Below are 19,132 nucleotides of genomic sequence, written 5' to 3'. Positions count from 1 at the left end.
CAGTGTGGCTTCTGACCATCCCGGGATACTGTGGACATGGTCTTTGTGGCTAGACAGATCCAGGAAAAATGTTGGGAGCAAAATCAAGAATTGTTCCTCGCCTTTATCAACCTGACCATGGCGTTTGATTCTTTAAACTGTGAAGCTCTATGGATGGTCCTCCAACACTTTGGCTGCCTGTTGAAGGTTGTCACCATCCTGAGACTTCTGTGTGACAACATGGCCGCCATCATCCCAAGTGAAGGATCTGAAACATCTGGACCGCGGTCAAATGAGGTTGTGTGATCGCCCCCACCTTGTTCACCATTTACCTGACTGCCATCGTCCACCTCATCCGAGATGACCTGCCACCTGGTGTCAGCATTCAGTATTGTCTGGACAGGAAGCGCTTCAACCTTGGTCGCTTCTGGGCAAAAACAAAACTCACCACCATGGACATCCACGACCTTCAGTTTGCGGGTAGCTGCTGCATGATCGCTCACTCTGTGCAGGATATGCAAAGGATGCTTGACTCCTCAACACCTCGTATAAGAGGCTTGGCCTGTCCTTAAACATCGCCAAGACGAAGGTCCTTCACCAACCTTGCCCGGGCAAGTTGAGCATCGCCTGCGCCATCCACGTAGATGGGGTGGCTCTGGAGTATGTGCAGCTCTTCCCTTTTCTTGGCAGCCGCCTCTCCCAAAGGACTACAATTGTTGACGAAGTCCAGCATTGAGTCAACTGTGCCAGTGCTGCCTTCTTCAAGCTGCGCCAATGTGTCTTTGACAACAGGGACCTTTGCAAGTTAGTAAAGGTTCTGGTTTATAAGGCTGTTGTGTTGGCCACCTTTCTCTACTGCAGCGAAACATGGACTGTCTACTGAAGCCACATGAAGATCTTGAGAGTTTCCATCAGCGGTGCTTGTATCGAATCCTGGGGATCAAATGGGAGGACCATTGGACTAACATGAGAGTCCTCCATGAAGCTGTGTCTACCAGCATTGAAACCCTGCTCCTGTGGAACCAACTCCGATGGACAGGCCATTGTGCCCGGATGCCCGAAAGCCGCCTCCCTCGGCAGGTTCTCTTCTCACAGCTCTCCGTTGGCCAGTGCTCGAAGGGCAGCCAAAGGGAAAGGTATAAGGATATGGTCAAGGTCGCCCTAAAGCATCGGAGGCATTGACACCACTGACTGTTGCCGATCACCCAGCATGGCACCGCCTGGCCCATCGAGGTGCAAGTCACTTCGAGGCTCAGTGACTTGACAGCGAGGTGGAACAGCGGCAGAGGAAGGAGAAGGAGGCCAACCTAAGGCTGCAATTTCCACTCCCCTGTGCAACAAACCACCTCCCCACTGCGGAAGAACATGTGGATCCGGAATTGGGCTCCTCTGTCATCTCGCCAAGCCTGATGGACGTCACCTTCGATTCCGAGGGACCGCCGCCACCGGTGTGAGTTAGGCATCAGGCCCAGAAGTGTCTCCTCCAGGGAGTGTCTCTCCTCTTCACTCTAGGCCGGACGCTGACTCTGAATTCGTGCTCCAAAATTGTCCACAGCGTGTGGTTGAGATAAACCTGTTGTGTGGGTTTGCTGTGCTGTTGGTTGTGATGAGTGACTTTGCTTGGTTTAGTTGCTTTAGTTGTGGGTTGTTTAGTCACTAGCTCTGACTTTTGAGTGGTAATTTCAAAATAGCAGCAAATTTCATTCCAGTCTAGTCTATTTGGGGGAGGGGAAGATCCGTCACTCCCCTAATTTCAGAGCCTGCCACTGGAATTGCAGGAGAAATATTGTGTATGTAGAAACATAGAAAGATTGATGGTACAGATGAGGCCATTTGGCCCATCTTGCTTGTGTCATTCGAAATAGAGTTATTCAGTTTAATCCCACTTTCTCGCTCTTGATCTATAGCCCTTGAGGTTATGGAACCTCAAGTGCATATCCAAATGTTTTTAAAATATTTGTGGGTTTCTGCCTCGACCACTATTTCAGGGAGTGAGTATCAGGCTGTCACTACCATCTCAGAGAAAGCATTTCTCCTCAATTCCCCTCTAATTCTTCTACCGATTTACTGTAAATCTATGTGCCCTGGTTATTGACCTCTTTGCTAATGGAAACGGGTCCTTCCAACCGCTATCTTGATCCTTCATCATTTTATACACCTCAGTTAAACTTCCCCATCTCTTGGTTCAACTTGATCGAAACATATAAAGATCCTGAGGGGTCTTGACAGGGTGGACGTGGAGAGAATGTTTCCCCTTGTGGGAGAATCTAGAACTAGGGGCCACTCTTTAAAAATAGGGGGTCACCCATTTAAAACAGAGATGAGGTGAAATTTTTTCTCTTGAGGGTGGTGGGTCTTTGTAACTCTCTTCCTGAAAAGGTGGTGGAAACAGAGCCTTTGAATATTTTTAAGACAGAGGTCGATAGATTCTTGGTAAACAAGGGAGTGATAGGGAGTGGCAGTAGGTAGGATGCAGATTGAGGTTACTATCAGATCAGCCATGATCTTATCGAATGGCAGAGCAGGCTCAAGGGGCCGAATGGCCTACTCCTGCTGCTTTTTCGTATGTTTGTATCTCCCCTTGGTCTCATCTGTTCCAAAGAAAAGGACCCAGCCTATCCAATTTTTCTTTGGCTGGGATTTTCCATGCCCGCTGGCATCGGGTGTGTTCGGTGGCATGAGCAGACAATATGACAATCAGTTTCATGGCGTCGTGGAACCAGTTTGCGATCATCCACTCCGCCTGCTGGTGGTGGGGAATGTGGCCCGCCATTGGACATTGGGAACCTCATTCTAATACACCAGCATTTCATTATAAGGCCAGCCCACCGGACTCATCTGCCCCCCCAACTTCCTCCTCGCTGGATCACCCCGGTGTAGAACACGTCTTGACGACTGTTACTTGCAAAAGTCGGGACTTACCGTCAGGGCCTTGCTCACATCGCGGTTGTGAGAGGGGACTGAAGGTGTCCAATGGGGCGAGGTTGGGAGGGGGGAAAATGAAGTTGCCCGATGGGGCGAGGTTGGGAGAGCGGGGGAAATGAAGGTGCCCGATGGGCGAGATTGGGAGGAGGGGAATGAAGGTGCCTGATGGGGCGAGGTTGGGAGGGGGGGAATGAAGGTGCCCGATGGGGGCGAGGTTGGGAGGGGGGTGGAAATGAAGGTGTCCGATGGGGGCGAGGTTGGGAGGGGGGGGAATGAAGGTGCCCGATGGGGGCGAGGTTGGGAGTGGGGGGAATGAAGGTGCCCGATGGGGGCGAGGTTGGCAGGGGGGAGAATGAAGGTGCCCGATGGGGCGAGATTGGGAGGAGGGGAATGAAGGTGCCCGATGGGGCGAGGTTGGGAGGGGAGTAATGAAGGTGTCCGATGGGGCGAGGTTGGGAGGAGGGGAATGAAGGTGCCCAATGGGGCGAGGTTGGGAGGGGGGTAATGAAGGTGCCCGATGGGGCGAGGTTGGGAGGGGGGTAATGAAGGTGTCTGATGGGGCGAGGTTGGGAGGGGAGTAATGAAGGTGTCCGATGGGGCGAGGTTGGGAGGAGGGGAATGAAGGTGCCCAATGGGGCGAGGTTGGGAGGGGGGTAATGAAGGTGTCCGATGGGGCGAGGTTGGGAGGAGGGGAATGAAGGTGCCCAATGGGGCGAGGTTGGGAGGGGGGTAATGAAGGTGCCCGATGGGGCGAGGTTGGGAGGGGGGTAATGAAGGTGTCTGATGGGGCGAGGTTGGGAGGAGGGGAATGAAGGTGCCCGATGGGGCGAGGTTGGGAGGGGGGTAATGAAGATGTCCGATGGGGCGAGGTTGGGAGGAGGGGAATGAAGGTGCCCAATGGGGCGAGGTTGGGAGTGTTGGGGGTGGGGTGGGGGGGATACAGGGGAGGAGATGTTAACGAGGAGAAGATGGCAACTGGGAGGTAGGTGTAAGAGGGGTTGGAAGCTGTAAGGGTACGAGCTTGGAGAGTAGAAGGAGTCCAGGGGGAGGAAGGAGCGTGGAGAGGGGAAGGATTCCAGGGGGGGAAGCAGTCCGGGGTGGGGAGGAAGGAGCACAGAGAGGGGAGGGAGTAAGGGTGGAGGAAGAATTGAGGGTGTCTGAGGTAGTCAGGAAAGGGGAGGGACTAAGCAGGGGTGGGAGGACTAAGATGGTGGGGAAAGGGGTTCTGGAAGGAAGGGGTCTGGAGGGGGGGTGTCCAGGTGAATGTGCGAGGAAGGGGACTGATGAATCCACGCCTGCCTCCGTGGTGAGCAAACAGGGTGGGTGTGGTATAAGGGAATGGTGAGAATGAGTGAGGGCGGAGTGAGGTGGTAGGGTGGGAGGGCTTGACGGTAGCAGTAGAAGGGACGGTGAGAGTGGTCGGTGGGGACTCAGAGGCAGACACAGACCCTGGGGGTGGGAAGGAGGAGGTCGAGGAGGTGAATGTGGATGGGGGTAGGATTTTCGGGAAGTAAGGGAATGTGCATGTTCACCTGGACATCCCCGAAGGAAAAGGGTTGTGGCTGGTAGGTCACGGAGGGGAGATGGAAGGTGGTGCCAGGGGGGTCAAATGTGATGGGGGAAAGGAAATGAGTGACTGGGGGAGGGGAAAAGACCGGGAAGCTGATCAAAAAGTGAATCCAGACCATGCTGTCCAAATCGAAAGTGAAATGACAGTCGTGTTGGGCGAGATCAGGTGCTGAATGGGAGTGTGATCAGTGGGTGGGCGGAGGTGCAGGTCAGCTCAGATGGACAACTGAAAGTGAACCCCAGCCGGCAGCATTCAAAATGCTCAGGACATTGAGGTGAGTGTGATATGTGAAGGATCTGCATGTGTGTGAGAGTGCTTGCACAAGGCTCCGAAAGGCCCTGCCACACATACACTCCTCCCTCCAAAATCACTCATTGGCCAGCTACTCCCTCTGCAGTGACAGAGAACGAAGTTGAGAGGCTCACAGACAAAGGGGACTCGAAGGGAGAGGACAACCTCTGAGATTCCTGAGTGGACGACCCAGGGGTGTCCAGCTGCTGCTGCTCCTCCCCTCGGCTGCCCGAGGGCCCCGGCCTGACTCCTTGAGGGGAAGGAGCACCTGGTGGGACATCGAGGTGTCCCGTTTCCCTCTCGCATTGACACTGCAGGAACACACCCACGGCTCCCGTGATGGAGTGCAGGTCTGTACACATCTCCGCGTCCTGCTGGACCAGGGTCTCCATGGCGTTCGCCATCCTCCCCATGAGACCTCCATACATGCACATGTGTATATCACTTCATCAGAGAGCAGGCGGACACAGTCCTCTGACTCGTGTGCCACTCTGTTGAGGGCTTCCAACAGCTCTGCGTGATGTTCCCACTTTTGCTGACTCTCCACGATGAGTTGGAAGGCCGAATCTAGAGGCTCATCATCTGACTTGGACCTCACAGTTGCCTCTTCCCCAACAGTCCTCCGAGTGCTGGGGAGCTTGCACGAACCTGCCTCCTCCTGCTGTGGACGTGTTCGTGCGGTGACCACCGGATTGTCCTCTAGATCTAGATCCAATGGAGGTGTGTGTCTCTGTGCTGGTGCAGGGTGTGGGTAAGCACTGTGACAGGTCTTCCAGGCTGCTTATTTCCAGCTCTTCAATGGAGGAGGAGTCCTCTTGGCTGGAGGTGAGGACCTGGATGGAGCTGAGGGACTGGCTGGCTGAGGGTGTCGGTTGCTTGGCAGAGCTCCCTGTGAACCAAAGTAGAGATAATTAGTGCATGACAGCAGAGTCAGAAGCAGGAGAGAGAGAGCACTCTAATTTGCATTGAGAGAGGGGGATGTGATGCAGGATCCTTACGAGGGTGTTTATCGCTGACCTCACATCACCACAGGCACAGTCCATGTCCTCACCAGTCAGCGTGATGGCACACTCCTCATAGTGAGTGAGGGGCCTAATGTGGGCCACTCCACCCTGGGTCTGGGGTCCTTCCCTGCTGTTGTGAGCCAGCTTCTCCTGCATGAAAACAGATGGAGAGAGTGTGAACAGGACACATGGCACTGCGTGGAATGTTTGTGTGGTGAGTGGAGCCATGGACAGGAGCTCCAGAGGGATTGAGCCTGATGGAGATGTGAGGATATGTGTGAGAGTTACTGGTGTTGTCCCTTGAGGTGTACGATCTCTGTGGCTGTGTGATGGGTGTGTGAGTTGAGTGATGAGAAGGGTGAATAACTATGGTGGAATGGATGAGACCATTCATCCATTCTCTGCACTGGGTGGTTGCCCTCTTTTGCAGCACCACTGCCACCACCTCCCAAGTCGAATTAGTGAAGTTGCTGCGCATCCTGTGGCCAGAGCGGGGGTAGAGGACATCATGGCGAGCCTCCACTGCATTCAAAAGGCGCTCGAGGGACACGTCATTGACCCTGGGGGCTGCAGTTTTCTTGCCTTTCAGGGCCAGGTCTTCTTTACAGTGGTCGTGGGCTAGAAGCACTGAGAGGTGTGCGTACGACTGGACTTTAAATATGGCACTTGGCGTGGTGATGGCGTGGCGGGCGAATGAGAGCCCGCCTGCCATGGAAACGGCATGTTTTCCGGGAATGCATAATTAATGCAGTGGGTTTGGGACGATACGGCAAGAAAAGCCGCAATAGCGGCCAGCAGGTAAAACGACATTTTACCTGCCCACTACCGCACTTAATGTAAATCTAGGACGATTCTGCCCTTTGTAGCTAAGATTCTTCATTCCTGGCAACATCCTCTGTAAATATCCTCTGCACCCTCTCTAGTGTGATCACATCCTTACTGTAATGCAGTGACCAGAACTGTACACAAAACTGTATTTTATACAGTTCTAGCATAACCTCCCTGCTCTTGTATAAAGGAAAGTATCCCTTTTGTCACCTTGACCATATGTGTTGCAACCTTCAGAGACCTGTAGACATGCGCTCCACAACTGTCTGCTAAACCAGTCCTTTATTTTTCATTTTGAGGTATTAGGTAGGGTTCTGGAATGGTCATTAGACTCAAAGAAATCTGTCACTTTTTGGTAATTAACTGCCAGCTATCTAACTCGCTATATCCTTCAATCCATCCTCTCTCCACAAATGGATCCAGTTATCTTTTAAATTGATTTAAATTTATTGACAATAGATTGTTTTAAAATTGATCTACTTTAACAAGCTTCGTTATTAACTTATTATTTAAATCTCCAGTGCAACCCCAATTAGCTGCATCTCCTGTTGTACATTGGATGTTCAGTAGGTCTCGCAGAGGTTCTGAGTCTTGTATGGTTGAAAATTAAGTGTTTATTGATAACACATACTAAGTATATAGAGGGTATGGTCCAAGCTATGAGCTAACTCCATGCTTGCTGCTACACAGGTCTCTGTCCAGCTCACAACTGACTCTAGTCTCAGGTCATGTGTCTCTTTACATCACACTGTGGGCGGTACTGTTTCTCAGTCCCACATTAACCCTTTCCATCCCAGCTACTCTTATACTACACTCCCATTATTTGCATTCTTTAAGATTTTTTGGGGATACTGTTACTTATTTCAAACTATCTGCTTTTTTAGAGCACAAATTTCTTCTTTGCTATAATAAAAATTGAAAATGCTGGACACACTCAGGTCACATAGCATCTGTAGAGGGAGAAACAGAGTTAACGCTTTAATTATCTGATCTTGCATTAGAACTTTGCTGTTTTGTTTACATCACTTAATTCAAATTATTGGATCATTCCATTTTTACCTATGAGAACAAAAACCGCCCTTGTATTTAGAAGATGTGGCTGTCGCTGGCTAGGCCAGTATTTACTGCCCATCCCTAATTGCCCTTGAGAAGGTGGCGGTGTGCTGCCTTCTTGAACCGCTGCAGTCCCTGTGGTGTAGGTACGCCCACAGTGCAGTTAGGGAGGGAATTCCAGGATTTTGACCCAGCGACAGTGAAGGAACGATATGTTTCCAAGTCAGGATGGTGAGTGACTTGGAGGGGAACCTGCAGGTGGAGGCGTTCCCATCTATCTGCTGCCCTTGTCCTTCTAGGTGGTAGAGGTCGCGAGTTTCTACGATGCTCTTAAAGAAGCCTTGGTGAGTTGCAGAAGTGCATCTTGTAGATGGTACACGCTGCTGCCACTTTGCATTGGTGGTGGTGGGGTGCCAATCAAGTGGGCTGTTTTGTCCTGGACGGTGTTTAAGCTTCTTGAGTGTTGATGGAGCTGCACTCATCCAGGCAAGTGGGAAGTATTCCATCACACTCCTGACTTGTGCCTTGCAGATCATGGACGGGCTTTGGGGATTCAGGAGGTGAGTTACTTGCCACAGGATTTCTAGCCTCTGACCTGCTCTTGTAGTCACAGTATTTATATGGCTAGTCCAGCTCAGTTTCTGGTCAAGGGTGATCCCCATGATTTCGAAAGTGGGGGATTCGCAGTGGTAATGCCATTGAATGTCAAGGGGAGATGGTTGGATTCTCTTGTTGGAGGTGGTCATTGCCTGGCACTTGTCTACCACCAATGCTATTTTGCTATTTGCCACTTATCAGCCCAAGCCAGCATGTTGTCCAGGTCTTGCTGCATGCGAAAGTGGACTGCTTAATTCTGTGAGGAGCTGTGAATGAACACCTGAGCAATCATCAGCAAACATCCTCCTTCTGACCTTATGGTGGAGAAAAGGTTATTGATGAAGCAGGTGAAGGTGGTTGGGACACAGCCCCAAGAAGCAACTGAATAAAAGACCATGAATTGCAGGTGTTGCCAGAAAGCTGTGGGGTCGAGTTGCAGTCCAGACTGATGCTGTAGTGCAATATTGAGGGAGTGTTGCACTTTCAGAGGTGTTATCTTTCAGATGAGATGTTAAACTGAGAACTCATCTGTCCTTTCAAAGGAACCTAGGAACAGGATCAGGCAATTTAGCCCCTTGATCCTTTTCTGTCATTCAGTGAGATCGTGGCTGATTTACAACCTAACTCCACACACCTGCCTTTGTCCCATATTTCTTAGATTTTTGTTAACCAAAGGTTTTACCAATCTCAATTTAAAATTAATATTTGTTCCAGCATCAATTACTGTTTACAGACTTGTGTAGATGTGTTTCCTAATTTCACTTCTGAAAGGTCTGATTCTAATTTTTACACAATATCCTCTAGTCCCAGGCTCCCAACTAGCAGAAATAAGATAGATGAAGAGAAAGTAGCTGGTTCCCTTAACAGTTCATTGATAGCATGTTTGCCTCTCAGGTGGACATAACAAATTACCTGGATTTGGAAAGTCCGGAGGTTGTGAAAGGCACTATATAAACGCATGTGTTGTGTTATTTTAGATTTTCATGGTTCTGCTCAAACCCACTGGTTACAGCGCCACCTGCAGTTACCCCATGCTTTGCTTTGCTAATATAATCCCTGGACTTCAGCTCATTACCTTCCATGCCTCAAAACACAAAGGGCTTGTATTTGTTGTGTGTTGTATGTTCAGTAGGTCTCACAAAGAGGTTCTGAGCCTTGTATGGTTGAACATTAACTGTTTAATGATAACACGTAACTATATACATATATGCAGGATATAGCCCAAGCTAACTCGATGCTTACTTCTACACACGTCTCTGTCCAGTCCACAACTGATCCCAGGCTCAGGTCATGTGTCTCTTTACATCACCCTGTGGGCAGTACTGTTTACCAGTCCCACATTAACCCTTGCTCTGCCAGATACCCTTAAAATACAATATTTAGGTAGTGCCTTTCACAATCTCTGAATGTCCTAAAGCTTTACAGCAAATAAACTATACATTTGAAGTGTAGCCATTATTGTAATGCAGGAATCGCAGTAGCCAATTTACATACAGCAAGCTGCCACGAACAGTGCACTTAATAATGACCAGACGATCTGTTATAGTGACATTAGTTGAGGGATAAGTGTTGCATTTAGATAATGTCTCATTTTTAAGATGGCACCTCCAACAGAGCAGCACTCCCTCAGTACTGCATTGGGAGTGCTTGGCTATATTTTGTGCTCAAGTCTCTGGAGTGGGACTCAAATGCCAGGTAATGACCATCTCCAACAAGAGAACCTAATGATCTCCCGTTAACATTATCGTTGCAGAATCTCCCACCATCTGTTAATGGCAGTGAAAGGGCTGTCATATCCATAATTTTAAACATGTTCTGTGCTGGTATGGGAGCTTCTGGAACTGCATTTATTTAAAAATGGATACTGATGAACTGTTAAGATAGCTGCCAAGGGGGTCAGGTGACCTTTGCAATTGCAACCCAAACTATCAAGCTTCCGGAAAGTTCTGAATTGAATCATACTAGATGGGGTTCTTCTTGGACAGATATGTCTAGACAGGACTCCTTTGTGGAATTCACAGCTGTCATTGGTCGAAGCTCACTCCAAAACACAGTCGATGGATTCCTAGACTCTTATGTCTCTGGTTTATAATGTAACAAAGGAAGACTGATGAGACCAGTTATCCACAAGTTAATTGTGAAAGATCATCATCTACCTTCTGTTGTATACCAATGGCCATTGACTGAAACTGGTTCTCTGATACTGAAATCCTTTTACCCTAAAACCTAGCAGAGACCTGGAAGCAGTCTGCAGAATAACACCGACAAGACAACAACTGCAGAGAAAGGCTGTGCCACCTTTGCCTTTTAAGAACCAAGAGGCTTAAGAGTCTTTTAAAAAGCCCCCAGCCTGATTCCAAGTTCACCTGTAAAGAAATTTGACCTCCTGATACAACAGCCATGAGTGCCTGACGTCATGACTTGCTGAACAGTCTTTTTGAAGGAACCCTGTAGTAATCCTGATACCTGACCCTAGCTATTGGAACTTAACTGAACTACAGTTCAAGTGGGGCAAAAGTTCCTTCTTCACTGAACTCTCAAAGACATGTGAACTGTTAACTATTCTTATGGTTTAATACTTGTAGCAGTGCACTATCTTCTTTAGTTGTAACCTTCTTGAGTGTGTAGTTTGTGACTGATGCAGCGTTTGGATCTTTCAGTGTGTCTGTGTACGAATAAATAATTGTCTTTGTTTAAACCCAGGAAAGTCTGCTGCTGATACTTTTAAACTGACCACACACTGACAGGGGCTTAGAAACACACACATCTACCTTTTTAAACTTAAGCCACACTGATTATGGATAGAAAGGAAGGGAATTGGGGGTCCTAGTTAATCTCTTTCCACTGTCTGTAACAGTGTGTTAGTTTAATTGTTAAGATACACAGGTGAATAGCTAGAGCATTTAGAAAGAGAGAAGGAAGTTGCAGCTTTTTCATTACCTGAAGACATTCTCCTCAATTTTTGGTTGCGTTTCAGCCCCATGCTCCTCATCTTTGGCTACCCAATACAGAGCAGGAGTGGGGGTGGCTGGCGGGAGTAGGAGGGGAGATCAGAGGACCTCCCCACTGCTCTTTTCCTGGGCCTGGCCAAGGTGGCCATAAACAGATCAACAAGTCCAGGCAGCGGGCAGTTGAGGGGTTGTTTTACCCTACTGCCTGCTTCTCTTCTGTGGATAGGACTGCGCTCGGGTGTCCTTAGAGAGGGAGCACACAGTGTCCGCCCATACACTTGCAGCCTTCCACAACTGGTGGGGATCACAGGGGCTGGAATGCATCATCTTCCCCAGAAATGTTATTTGAGTTTAATAATTTTCCTTTCAAATTTTTGTCTTCATTGCAATAATGTAAAATGCCCCCTTCAGAGGGGCTGATCATTTATTATTATTTACCATTTTCTCTTCTGCGTTTATAAAAAGGGTTGGTTGGGACACTGGAGAGTAGGTAGAAGGCAGACATATGTAATGCTGCATTCTGTAAATAAGCCTATTATCAAGATAAGGATTTGCTTCTAGTTTGGTACTTCACCATCTGGCTTGGGATCTAGTTATTACCATAGACATCCTGGGGGTTACCATTGACCAGAAGCTGAACTGGATTAACCATATAAATACTGTGGCTACAAGAGCAGGTCAGAGGCTGGGAATCCTGCAGCGAGTAACTCACCTCCTTACACCCCAAAGCCTGTCCACCATCTACAAGGCACAAGTCAGGAATATAATGGAATACTCTCCACTTGTCTAGATATGTGCAGCTCCAACAACACTCAAGAAGCTCAACACCATCCAAAACAAAGCAGCCCATTTGATTGGCACCCCATCCACCACCTTAAACATTCATTCCTTCCACTACTGGGACATAGTGGCAGCAACTTGCCAAACCTCCTTCAACACTACCTTCAAAACCCATGATCTCTACCATCTAGGAGGACAACATACAAACATATGACTTAGGAGCAGGAGTGGGCCACTCGGCCCCTCGAGCCTGCTCTGCCATTCAATAAGATCATGGCTGATCTGAATGTAACCTCAACCCCACATTCCTGCCTACCCCCGATAACCGTTCACCCCCTTGTTAATAAAGAGCCTATTTAGCTCTGCGTTAAAAATATTCAAAGGTACTGCTTCTGCCGCCTTTTGAGGAAGAGAGTTCTAAAGACTCCCAACACTCAGAAAAAAACTTTCTTCACCTCTCTCTTAAATAAACGACCCCCTATTTTTAAACAGTGACCCCCTGGTTTTAGATTTTCCAACAAGAGGAAACATTCTCTCCACGTCCACCCTGTCAAGACCTTAAAGGTTTCAATTAAGTCGCCTCTCACTCTTCTAAAGTCCAGCAGATACAAGCCTAACCTGCACAGCCTTTTCTCATAAGAAAACCCGCCCATTCCTGGTATTAGTCTAGTAAACCTTCTCTGAACTGCTTATAACACATTTACATCTTTCTTTAAATATGGTGACCAGTACTGTACACGATACTCCAGATGTAGTCTCACCAATGCCCTGTAAACTGAAGCATAACCTCCCTACTTTTGTAATCAATTCCCCTCACAATAAATGATAACATTCTATTAGCTTTCCTAATTACCTGCTGTACCTGCATACTAGCCTTTTGTGATTCATGCACTAGGACACTCAGATCCCTCTGTATCTCAGAGCTCTGCAATCTCCCACCATTTAGATAATAAGCCTCTTTTTTATTCTTCCTGCCAAAATGAACGATTTTACATTTGCTCACATTATACTCCATTTGCCAGGTCTTTGCCCACTCACTTAACTTATCTATATCTCTTTGTAGCCTCCTTACGTCCTCTTCACAATTTACTTTGGTACCCATCTTTTTCTCATCAGCAAATTTAGCAACCATTCCTTTGGCCCCTTCATCCAAGTCTTTTATATGAATTTTAAAAAGTTGAGGCCCCAACACTGATCTCTGTGGCACACCACTTGTCATGTCCTGTCAACCAGAAAAAGACCCACTTAAGCCAACTCTCTGCTTCCTGTTAGCTAGCCAATCTCCTATCCATGCCAGTATGTTACCCCCTACATCATGAGCTTTTATTTTCCGCAATAACCTTTGATGTGGCACTTTATCAAATGCCTTCTGGAAATCTAAGTACAGTACATCCACCAGTTCCCATTTATCCACAGCACATGTGACTCCTTCAAAGAACACCATTAAATTTGTTAAACATGATCTTCCTTTTTCCAAACCATGTTGACTCTGCCTGATTGCCTTGAATTTTTCTAACTGTCCTGCTATAACATCTTTAATAACAGTTTCTAACATTTTCCATATGAAAGATGTTAAGCTAACTGGCCTGTAGTTTCCTACTTTCAGTCTCCCTTTTTGAATAAAGGAGTTACATTTGCTATTTTCCAATCTAATGGAACCTTCCCCAAATCCAGGTAATTTTGGAAAATTAAAACCAATGCATCAACTATCTCACTAGCCACTTCTTTGAAGCTCTTAGGGTGAAGTCCATCCGGACCTGGAGATTTGTCAGCCCGCAGCCCCAACACTTCCTTGATGATTGTAAATTTCCTGAGTTCCTTCCTCCCTTCCATTTCTTTATTTCCAGCTAGTTCCTGGATGTTACTGGTGTCCTGTACAGTGAAGACCGAAGCAAAATACCTGTTTAATTTATCCGCCAGCTCCCTACTTTCCATTATCAATTTTGCAGATGCAGTTTCTATAGGACCAATGCACACTTTAACTCTTTTCTTATTTAAATATTTATAGAAACTCTTACCATCCATCTTTATATTACTAGCTAACTTTCTCTAATTTTACCTCCTTATTAATCTTTTTGTCATCCTTTGCTGTTCTTTATATTCTTTCCAGTCTTCTGATCTGCCCCCCATCATTGCGTAATTATATGCTTTTTCTTTAAGCTTGATACTGTCTTTAACTTTTTTAGTTAACCACGGAAGGTGGGCCCTCCCCTTGGAATTTTTCTTTCTCATTGGAATGTAACTATTCTGTGTATTCTGAAATACCTCTTTAAGTTTCTGCCACTGCACCTCTATTGACTTATCCCTTAACCTCATTTTCCAGTTCACTTTAGCTAGCTCTGCTTCTGTGCCTGCATAATTTGCCCTAAAGGGCAGCAGGTGTAAACATCACCTCTCCAAGTCAAACAGCACCCTCATTTGGAACATATTTCCCTGTTTCTTCACTATCTCTTGAGTCAAAATCCTGGAATTCCTATCCTAACAGCACAGTGGGTGTACCTACGCCACATGGACTGCAGTCATTCAAGAAGGCAGCTCACCACCACCTTCTCGAGGGCAATTGAGAATGCAAAACAAATGTTGTCTGAAAGAATAAAAAAGAACTTATGACACCCTAACTCCGAGGTGAGAGTACAGTCAATTTGGAACTTTTATTGCATTGGAACAGGTCTCAAGTTTATATTCTGACAAAAGATCAGCAGCCTGAAATGTTAACTCTGTTGATTTGGCCTTCTGAGTATTTCTACAATTTTCTCATTTAATTTCCAGTTGGTGTTTCTTTGCTGATGTATTGTTGCTTCTGTCATCACTTTTGTACCTGGGTTGGAGGTGGTTCGCTGGAACTACATGGGCTGGTTAAGTGGGTGTTATCCAGTGGTTTGCCGAGATCTGTGGGTATTCAGCGTCATCTCCAGTGCATAACCCCACAGTGGAAGAGTTCATTGTTTGTCCTGTGGTAATAGTGTCCCAGGATTTTGTACAGCAGGTTGAATTTCAGTTCTTAGGAAGTGCAGGCTCGCCTATCAAGCTGCCTTTTTGTTTGGGCCCAAAGTGGTAACAAATTAAATGCATAATACAGAAGTGCGTTACAGCCTTGTCAAATGGATGGAGTGTTTAAACAGAATGATTCTGTTGACCTACAATCATGTCGAACTGGACGTGCATGCGATTCAGTCAACAGTTGGGAATCATTTGTACACAGTTGGAGCGCTGGAATTTAATGTACACACAGGGGCCTCGACAGTTGGTGAAGGATATCATTGGCAAGCTAAGGAAATCCCTGCGAAATTCAAATCTCGGAGTATGATTCTTCTCCCTGACTTTCATGCTTTGCGTATTTCCTTTGGTGGCTAGAGCTGCAGGACTTGACTCCCAACTGGTGTCTAGGTTCCAGGACTGATTACAGCTCCAGTTTAACTATCTTAGCTCAGTGAGTAGAACAGATTGTCTCTGAGTCAGATGGTCGGAAGTTCAAGTTCCACCCAGAAACTTGAGCACATGATCTCGGCTGACCATGACACAATCGGACTGTTGTAAAGATCTAAGTGGTTCGGTAATGTTCAATTAGGGAAGGAAAACCTGCCGTCTTTACCATTCTTGTCCTTAGGTGCCTCCTGTCCCACATCAAAATGGTTGGCTAACCCTTAACTTGCCTCTGAAGTGGCCCAGTAAGCCACTCAGTTGTATCAAACCATTGTGAACAGTTTCAAGAGATAGTCAGTTGTCACCATCGCAAGGTTTACAAGAAGCGTACAATAGATTACAGCACCCCCCACCCATGCCCACATCCTGAGAATGAATTTTTGAAAAAAAAGATTGCATGGCTTCCAGTGGTTCTTGCCTGATGCTATCTATGGAGTTGTAGGTGAAGGTGATAATGAGGGAAAGGAGGAGAGGCTGTTTTGGACCAGCTTGCTAAATTTGATTGTTGCATCCAGCAGGCTCAGTTAGAAAGTGTTGTTTTTTTAAAAATTCCAGTCGGCCAGGTGGTGAGCCAATCTTTACATACTTTATAAGCTTTAATTTACAAAGGCACACATTACAAACTTGCACCTCCTAACCCAATTGCCACAGTTTCAGTTTGTTCCTATTTATAGTAGCACAAGCCAAATCCACAGTTTATACCCATCATCTATATACAATTGAATACACAACCGTACAGAGAGAGAATGGGGAAACATATAGCCTCTGCTCGCTTCTGGTCCAACAACACCTCGATTTTAAAATCCTTGTTTATTTTCAAAACCTGCTATGTTCTTGACCTTCCCTATTGCTTTTCTCCTCCAGCCCTACAACCCTCCAAGATATCTGTGCTCTTCCAGTTCCTGTTTCTTGCATATTTCTGACTTGCATTGCTCTGCCGTTGGCAACCGTGCTGCCTTCAGCTGGGTGGGCCCTAAATTCTGAAATTCCCTCCCCTAAACTCTCTGTCCCACTACCTCACTTTCTTTACCTCAACATCCCTTAAAACCTGCCTCTTTGTTAAACTTTCGGTCGCCTGTCCTAATATATCCAATGTGTCTCAGTGCCAAATTTGTTAATGCTCCTGCAAAGTGCCTTGGGATGTTTTATTGTGTTAAAGGCACTATATAAAGGCAAGTTGCTGTTCTAGTGATGTGTATATCGTGACATGTAGTGGAAGTGTAAATAATAATATTTGGGATCTGTTTAGACTCGTAAAGGAAGAGTCTGGTTTACAACTCTTCCAGTTTATAAAAGCTCTTGGTTTAGTAGCACAGTGATTTTCACTGCGAACGCCCAGCAGTTGTTACTGCTGCTCTACCAGCCAGTCTATCCCAAGCCTGCCTAGTCTGAATCTATTTCCCAGTCTTTGCAATGTGAGACTAGGACTGTGGGGAGGCTCATGGCTTCTTCGTCTGATCATTACAGTCTAAGGCTGAAACTTTGTGTAAATAAAGACTGCAAACGACCTTCTGCCACAATTTGGTCAAACGTGGGAAATAGCACCTGCTCACACTCAAATTTTCACAGATACGTTTCAGCTAAATTCATTCTCAAAACATATCAGAGCAGTTGGCCTCTTTTCTCATTAAGTGAACAGCCTGGGCCTTTGTCTCAGATTAATTCAATTGACCTCAACTTTTTCTTATGTCGTATCACTCACACCCAGCAGGCAGGCTCTCTGGGCGTATCCAATGGTTTCCAAAGAGATTTGAGTGTTCAGGGTCTCCAAGTGAAAATGATGCAGTCCAAAACTAGCTTCTAACTAGTGCCGTAAGCAACTGACACAGTGGTTGGTTTGTGCTGAGTCCTGCTGTTTGCCTGATGATTATGCTCCCCCAGACTGTCATGTGGAAGACAATTGCCTCCCTTCTGTTTTGTTTTGGGTCAGATCGAATAATATGTTGAATACTTTGTTTGTCTGAATCCTCCCTCCAGTTTTTGAGCAAGTTCTGCGGAATTTCACAGAATGTTGTTCCGCCATGTTGCTCTGGTTTTCAATCTGGTTTTTTCACCCCCACCACATTCCAGAGGATGGGGAGCGTGCGTATCGTTACAACCAGGTTAGGAGCGGTGAACTGACTCCTCGTCTCTTTTTCCCACTCCTTGGTTGGTTATAACCGAGTTTGAATTTAAAAGGGAGAGGATATTGCCAATGCAATCGATATACTGAACTGTCTGTAGCTCGGTGTAAGGAATAAGCTGGGTCACGTGACCTAACTCTGGATCCAATTTGGGTTAATCTTCTATAAAGCAGCTTGTGTCCTTCGCAAATGCAACACGGTAGCTGCTGTAGGCCGGCATCCTTTGCTTAGCTAATGTGTTCTTTCCAAAAAGCTCGAATATATATAATTATATATATCTATAATACATAATGATGCCCAGCCAATGATAAATTAACTTCTACATAACACATCCTCATAGCAATATTGCGATACACAAGGTATCACCATTGTGTGGGACTGGCTGAATGGACCAGAAGACATTCTCCTGTCTATCGTTATCTGCATTTTAGTCTAGCCCAAATCAAAATTGTTGTGTCTATTCTGCAATGCTGATCGTGTCAAGCAGTCTGGTCTCGTGTTTGCCTTGAGGAACATGTTACATATTAAATGAAAGTGTTCAGCTGAGCTCTGAGAAACAGATATTTGATCCAAGCGTAGAATTCCAATGCAGCAGCTCATTTCCTATTCACTTCACATTATATAACATTCCTGAGCTAAGCACAACCTACTGCCCAGTTATTTATGATTCTTGTTTCTCAGAATATTATTTCTGCTTGCCTCCTGCCTCACTCCCCCTACACCTCACCATTTCCTATTACTGCCACTGTCACATTTTTCTTGCCCCCCCACCCCCCTCCCCCCGTTCCCTCCCATCCCCTCCCACTCCTATTCTGAGGGTGCTGACTCAATGTTTCAGCTGAAACAACAAGGGTGGGAATGAAACCAGGGTGGATGGTGCCCCCCTGTTGTGTCCCAGTGTTCACATGTTCGTTTCCAGCAAGGAGGAGCGGGATCCATGGCTGCTTGTTTATTGTTCACTTTGTCTAACCCACAAGTAAAGAGTGTGATTGCATCAGCCCCACCCTGTGCTCAGCCCCCACCCTGAGCGCACCATGCCTCCCCATCCCCACAGCTACACAGACTGAGCTCTGCTTGGAATCAAATCTGGCACCTTTACAGTGGGTGTAGGGGGCGGTGGTGCAGGGAGCACTGGGATGAGGGAGGAGGGGTTGGAGATGAGGGTGGGGATGGGGGAGAGGTGGGGAGGAGGGAAGGGAGGATGTGGGGAGGGCCAGTGTTGGGAGGTGGATGTGGGAAGCCTGAGAGGGGGGCGTGGGTTGGGGGATGGGGTTGGTGCAGGCAGTAAGTACATGGGCAGGAATGGATTTGTTAGGATCCACTTGGTAGAATATTGAACAGTGTCTTCGTATGGTAACACGTTTTACACGATCCACTCCGAAGAGGGAACCAGTGACCACTCAGCATTTAGATTTAGTGGTCATGTGATTTTCATCACCCAGTGATCTCTGACGTGTCAGGCTGGAAGAAGAACCTTTAAATTTATTGATAAAAGGTTTTATAAAAACGTTGATTGCACAGTTAAATGTTTGCTACTTCCTTAGCTTTTTTGAGTTTGAGTGAAGAATTTACTTGGAATATGTTTGACCCTGAATGTTTATTTTGCAG

General features: G+C 46.8%; 1 protein-coding gene across 3 annotated transcripts in view; it reads left to right on the top strand.

The window, feature by feature from the left end:
• The window catches only part of bicc1a (BicC family RNA binding protein 1a), a 298,647-nt gene that overhangs the window by 61,362 nt on the left and 218,153 nt on the right, over nt 1–19,132 (top strand). The window lies entirely within an intron of this gene.

This window comes from Cetorhinus maximus, chromosome 20, assembly GCF_964194155.1.
Source record: "Cetorhinus maximus chromosome 20, sCetMax3.hap1.1, whole genome shotgun sequence".
Classification (NCBI taxonomy): Eukaryota; Metazoa; Chordata; class Chondrichthyes; order Lamniformes; family Cetorhinidae; genus Cetorhinus; species Cetorhinus maximus.
The sequence above is the reverse complement of the archived record's forward strand: the minus strand, read 5'-3'. Positions and strand labels throughout refer to the sequence as shown.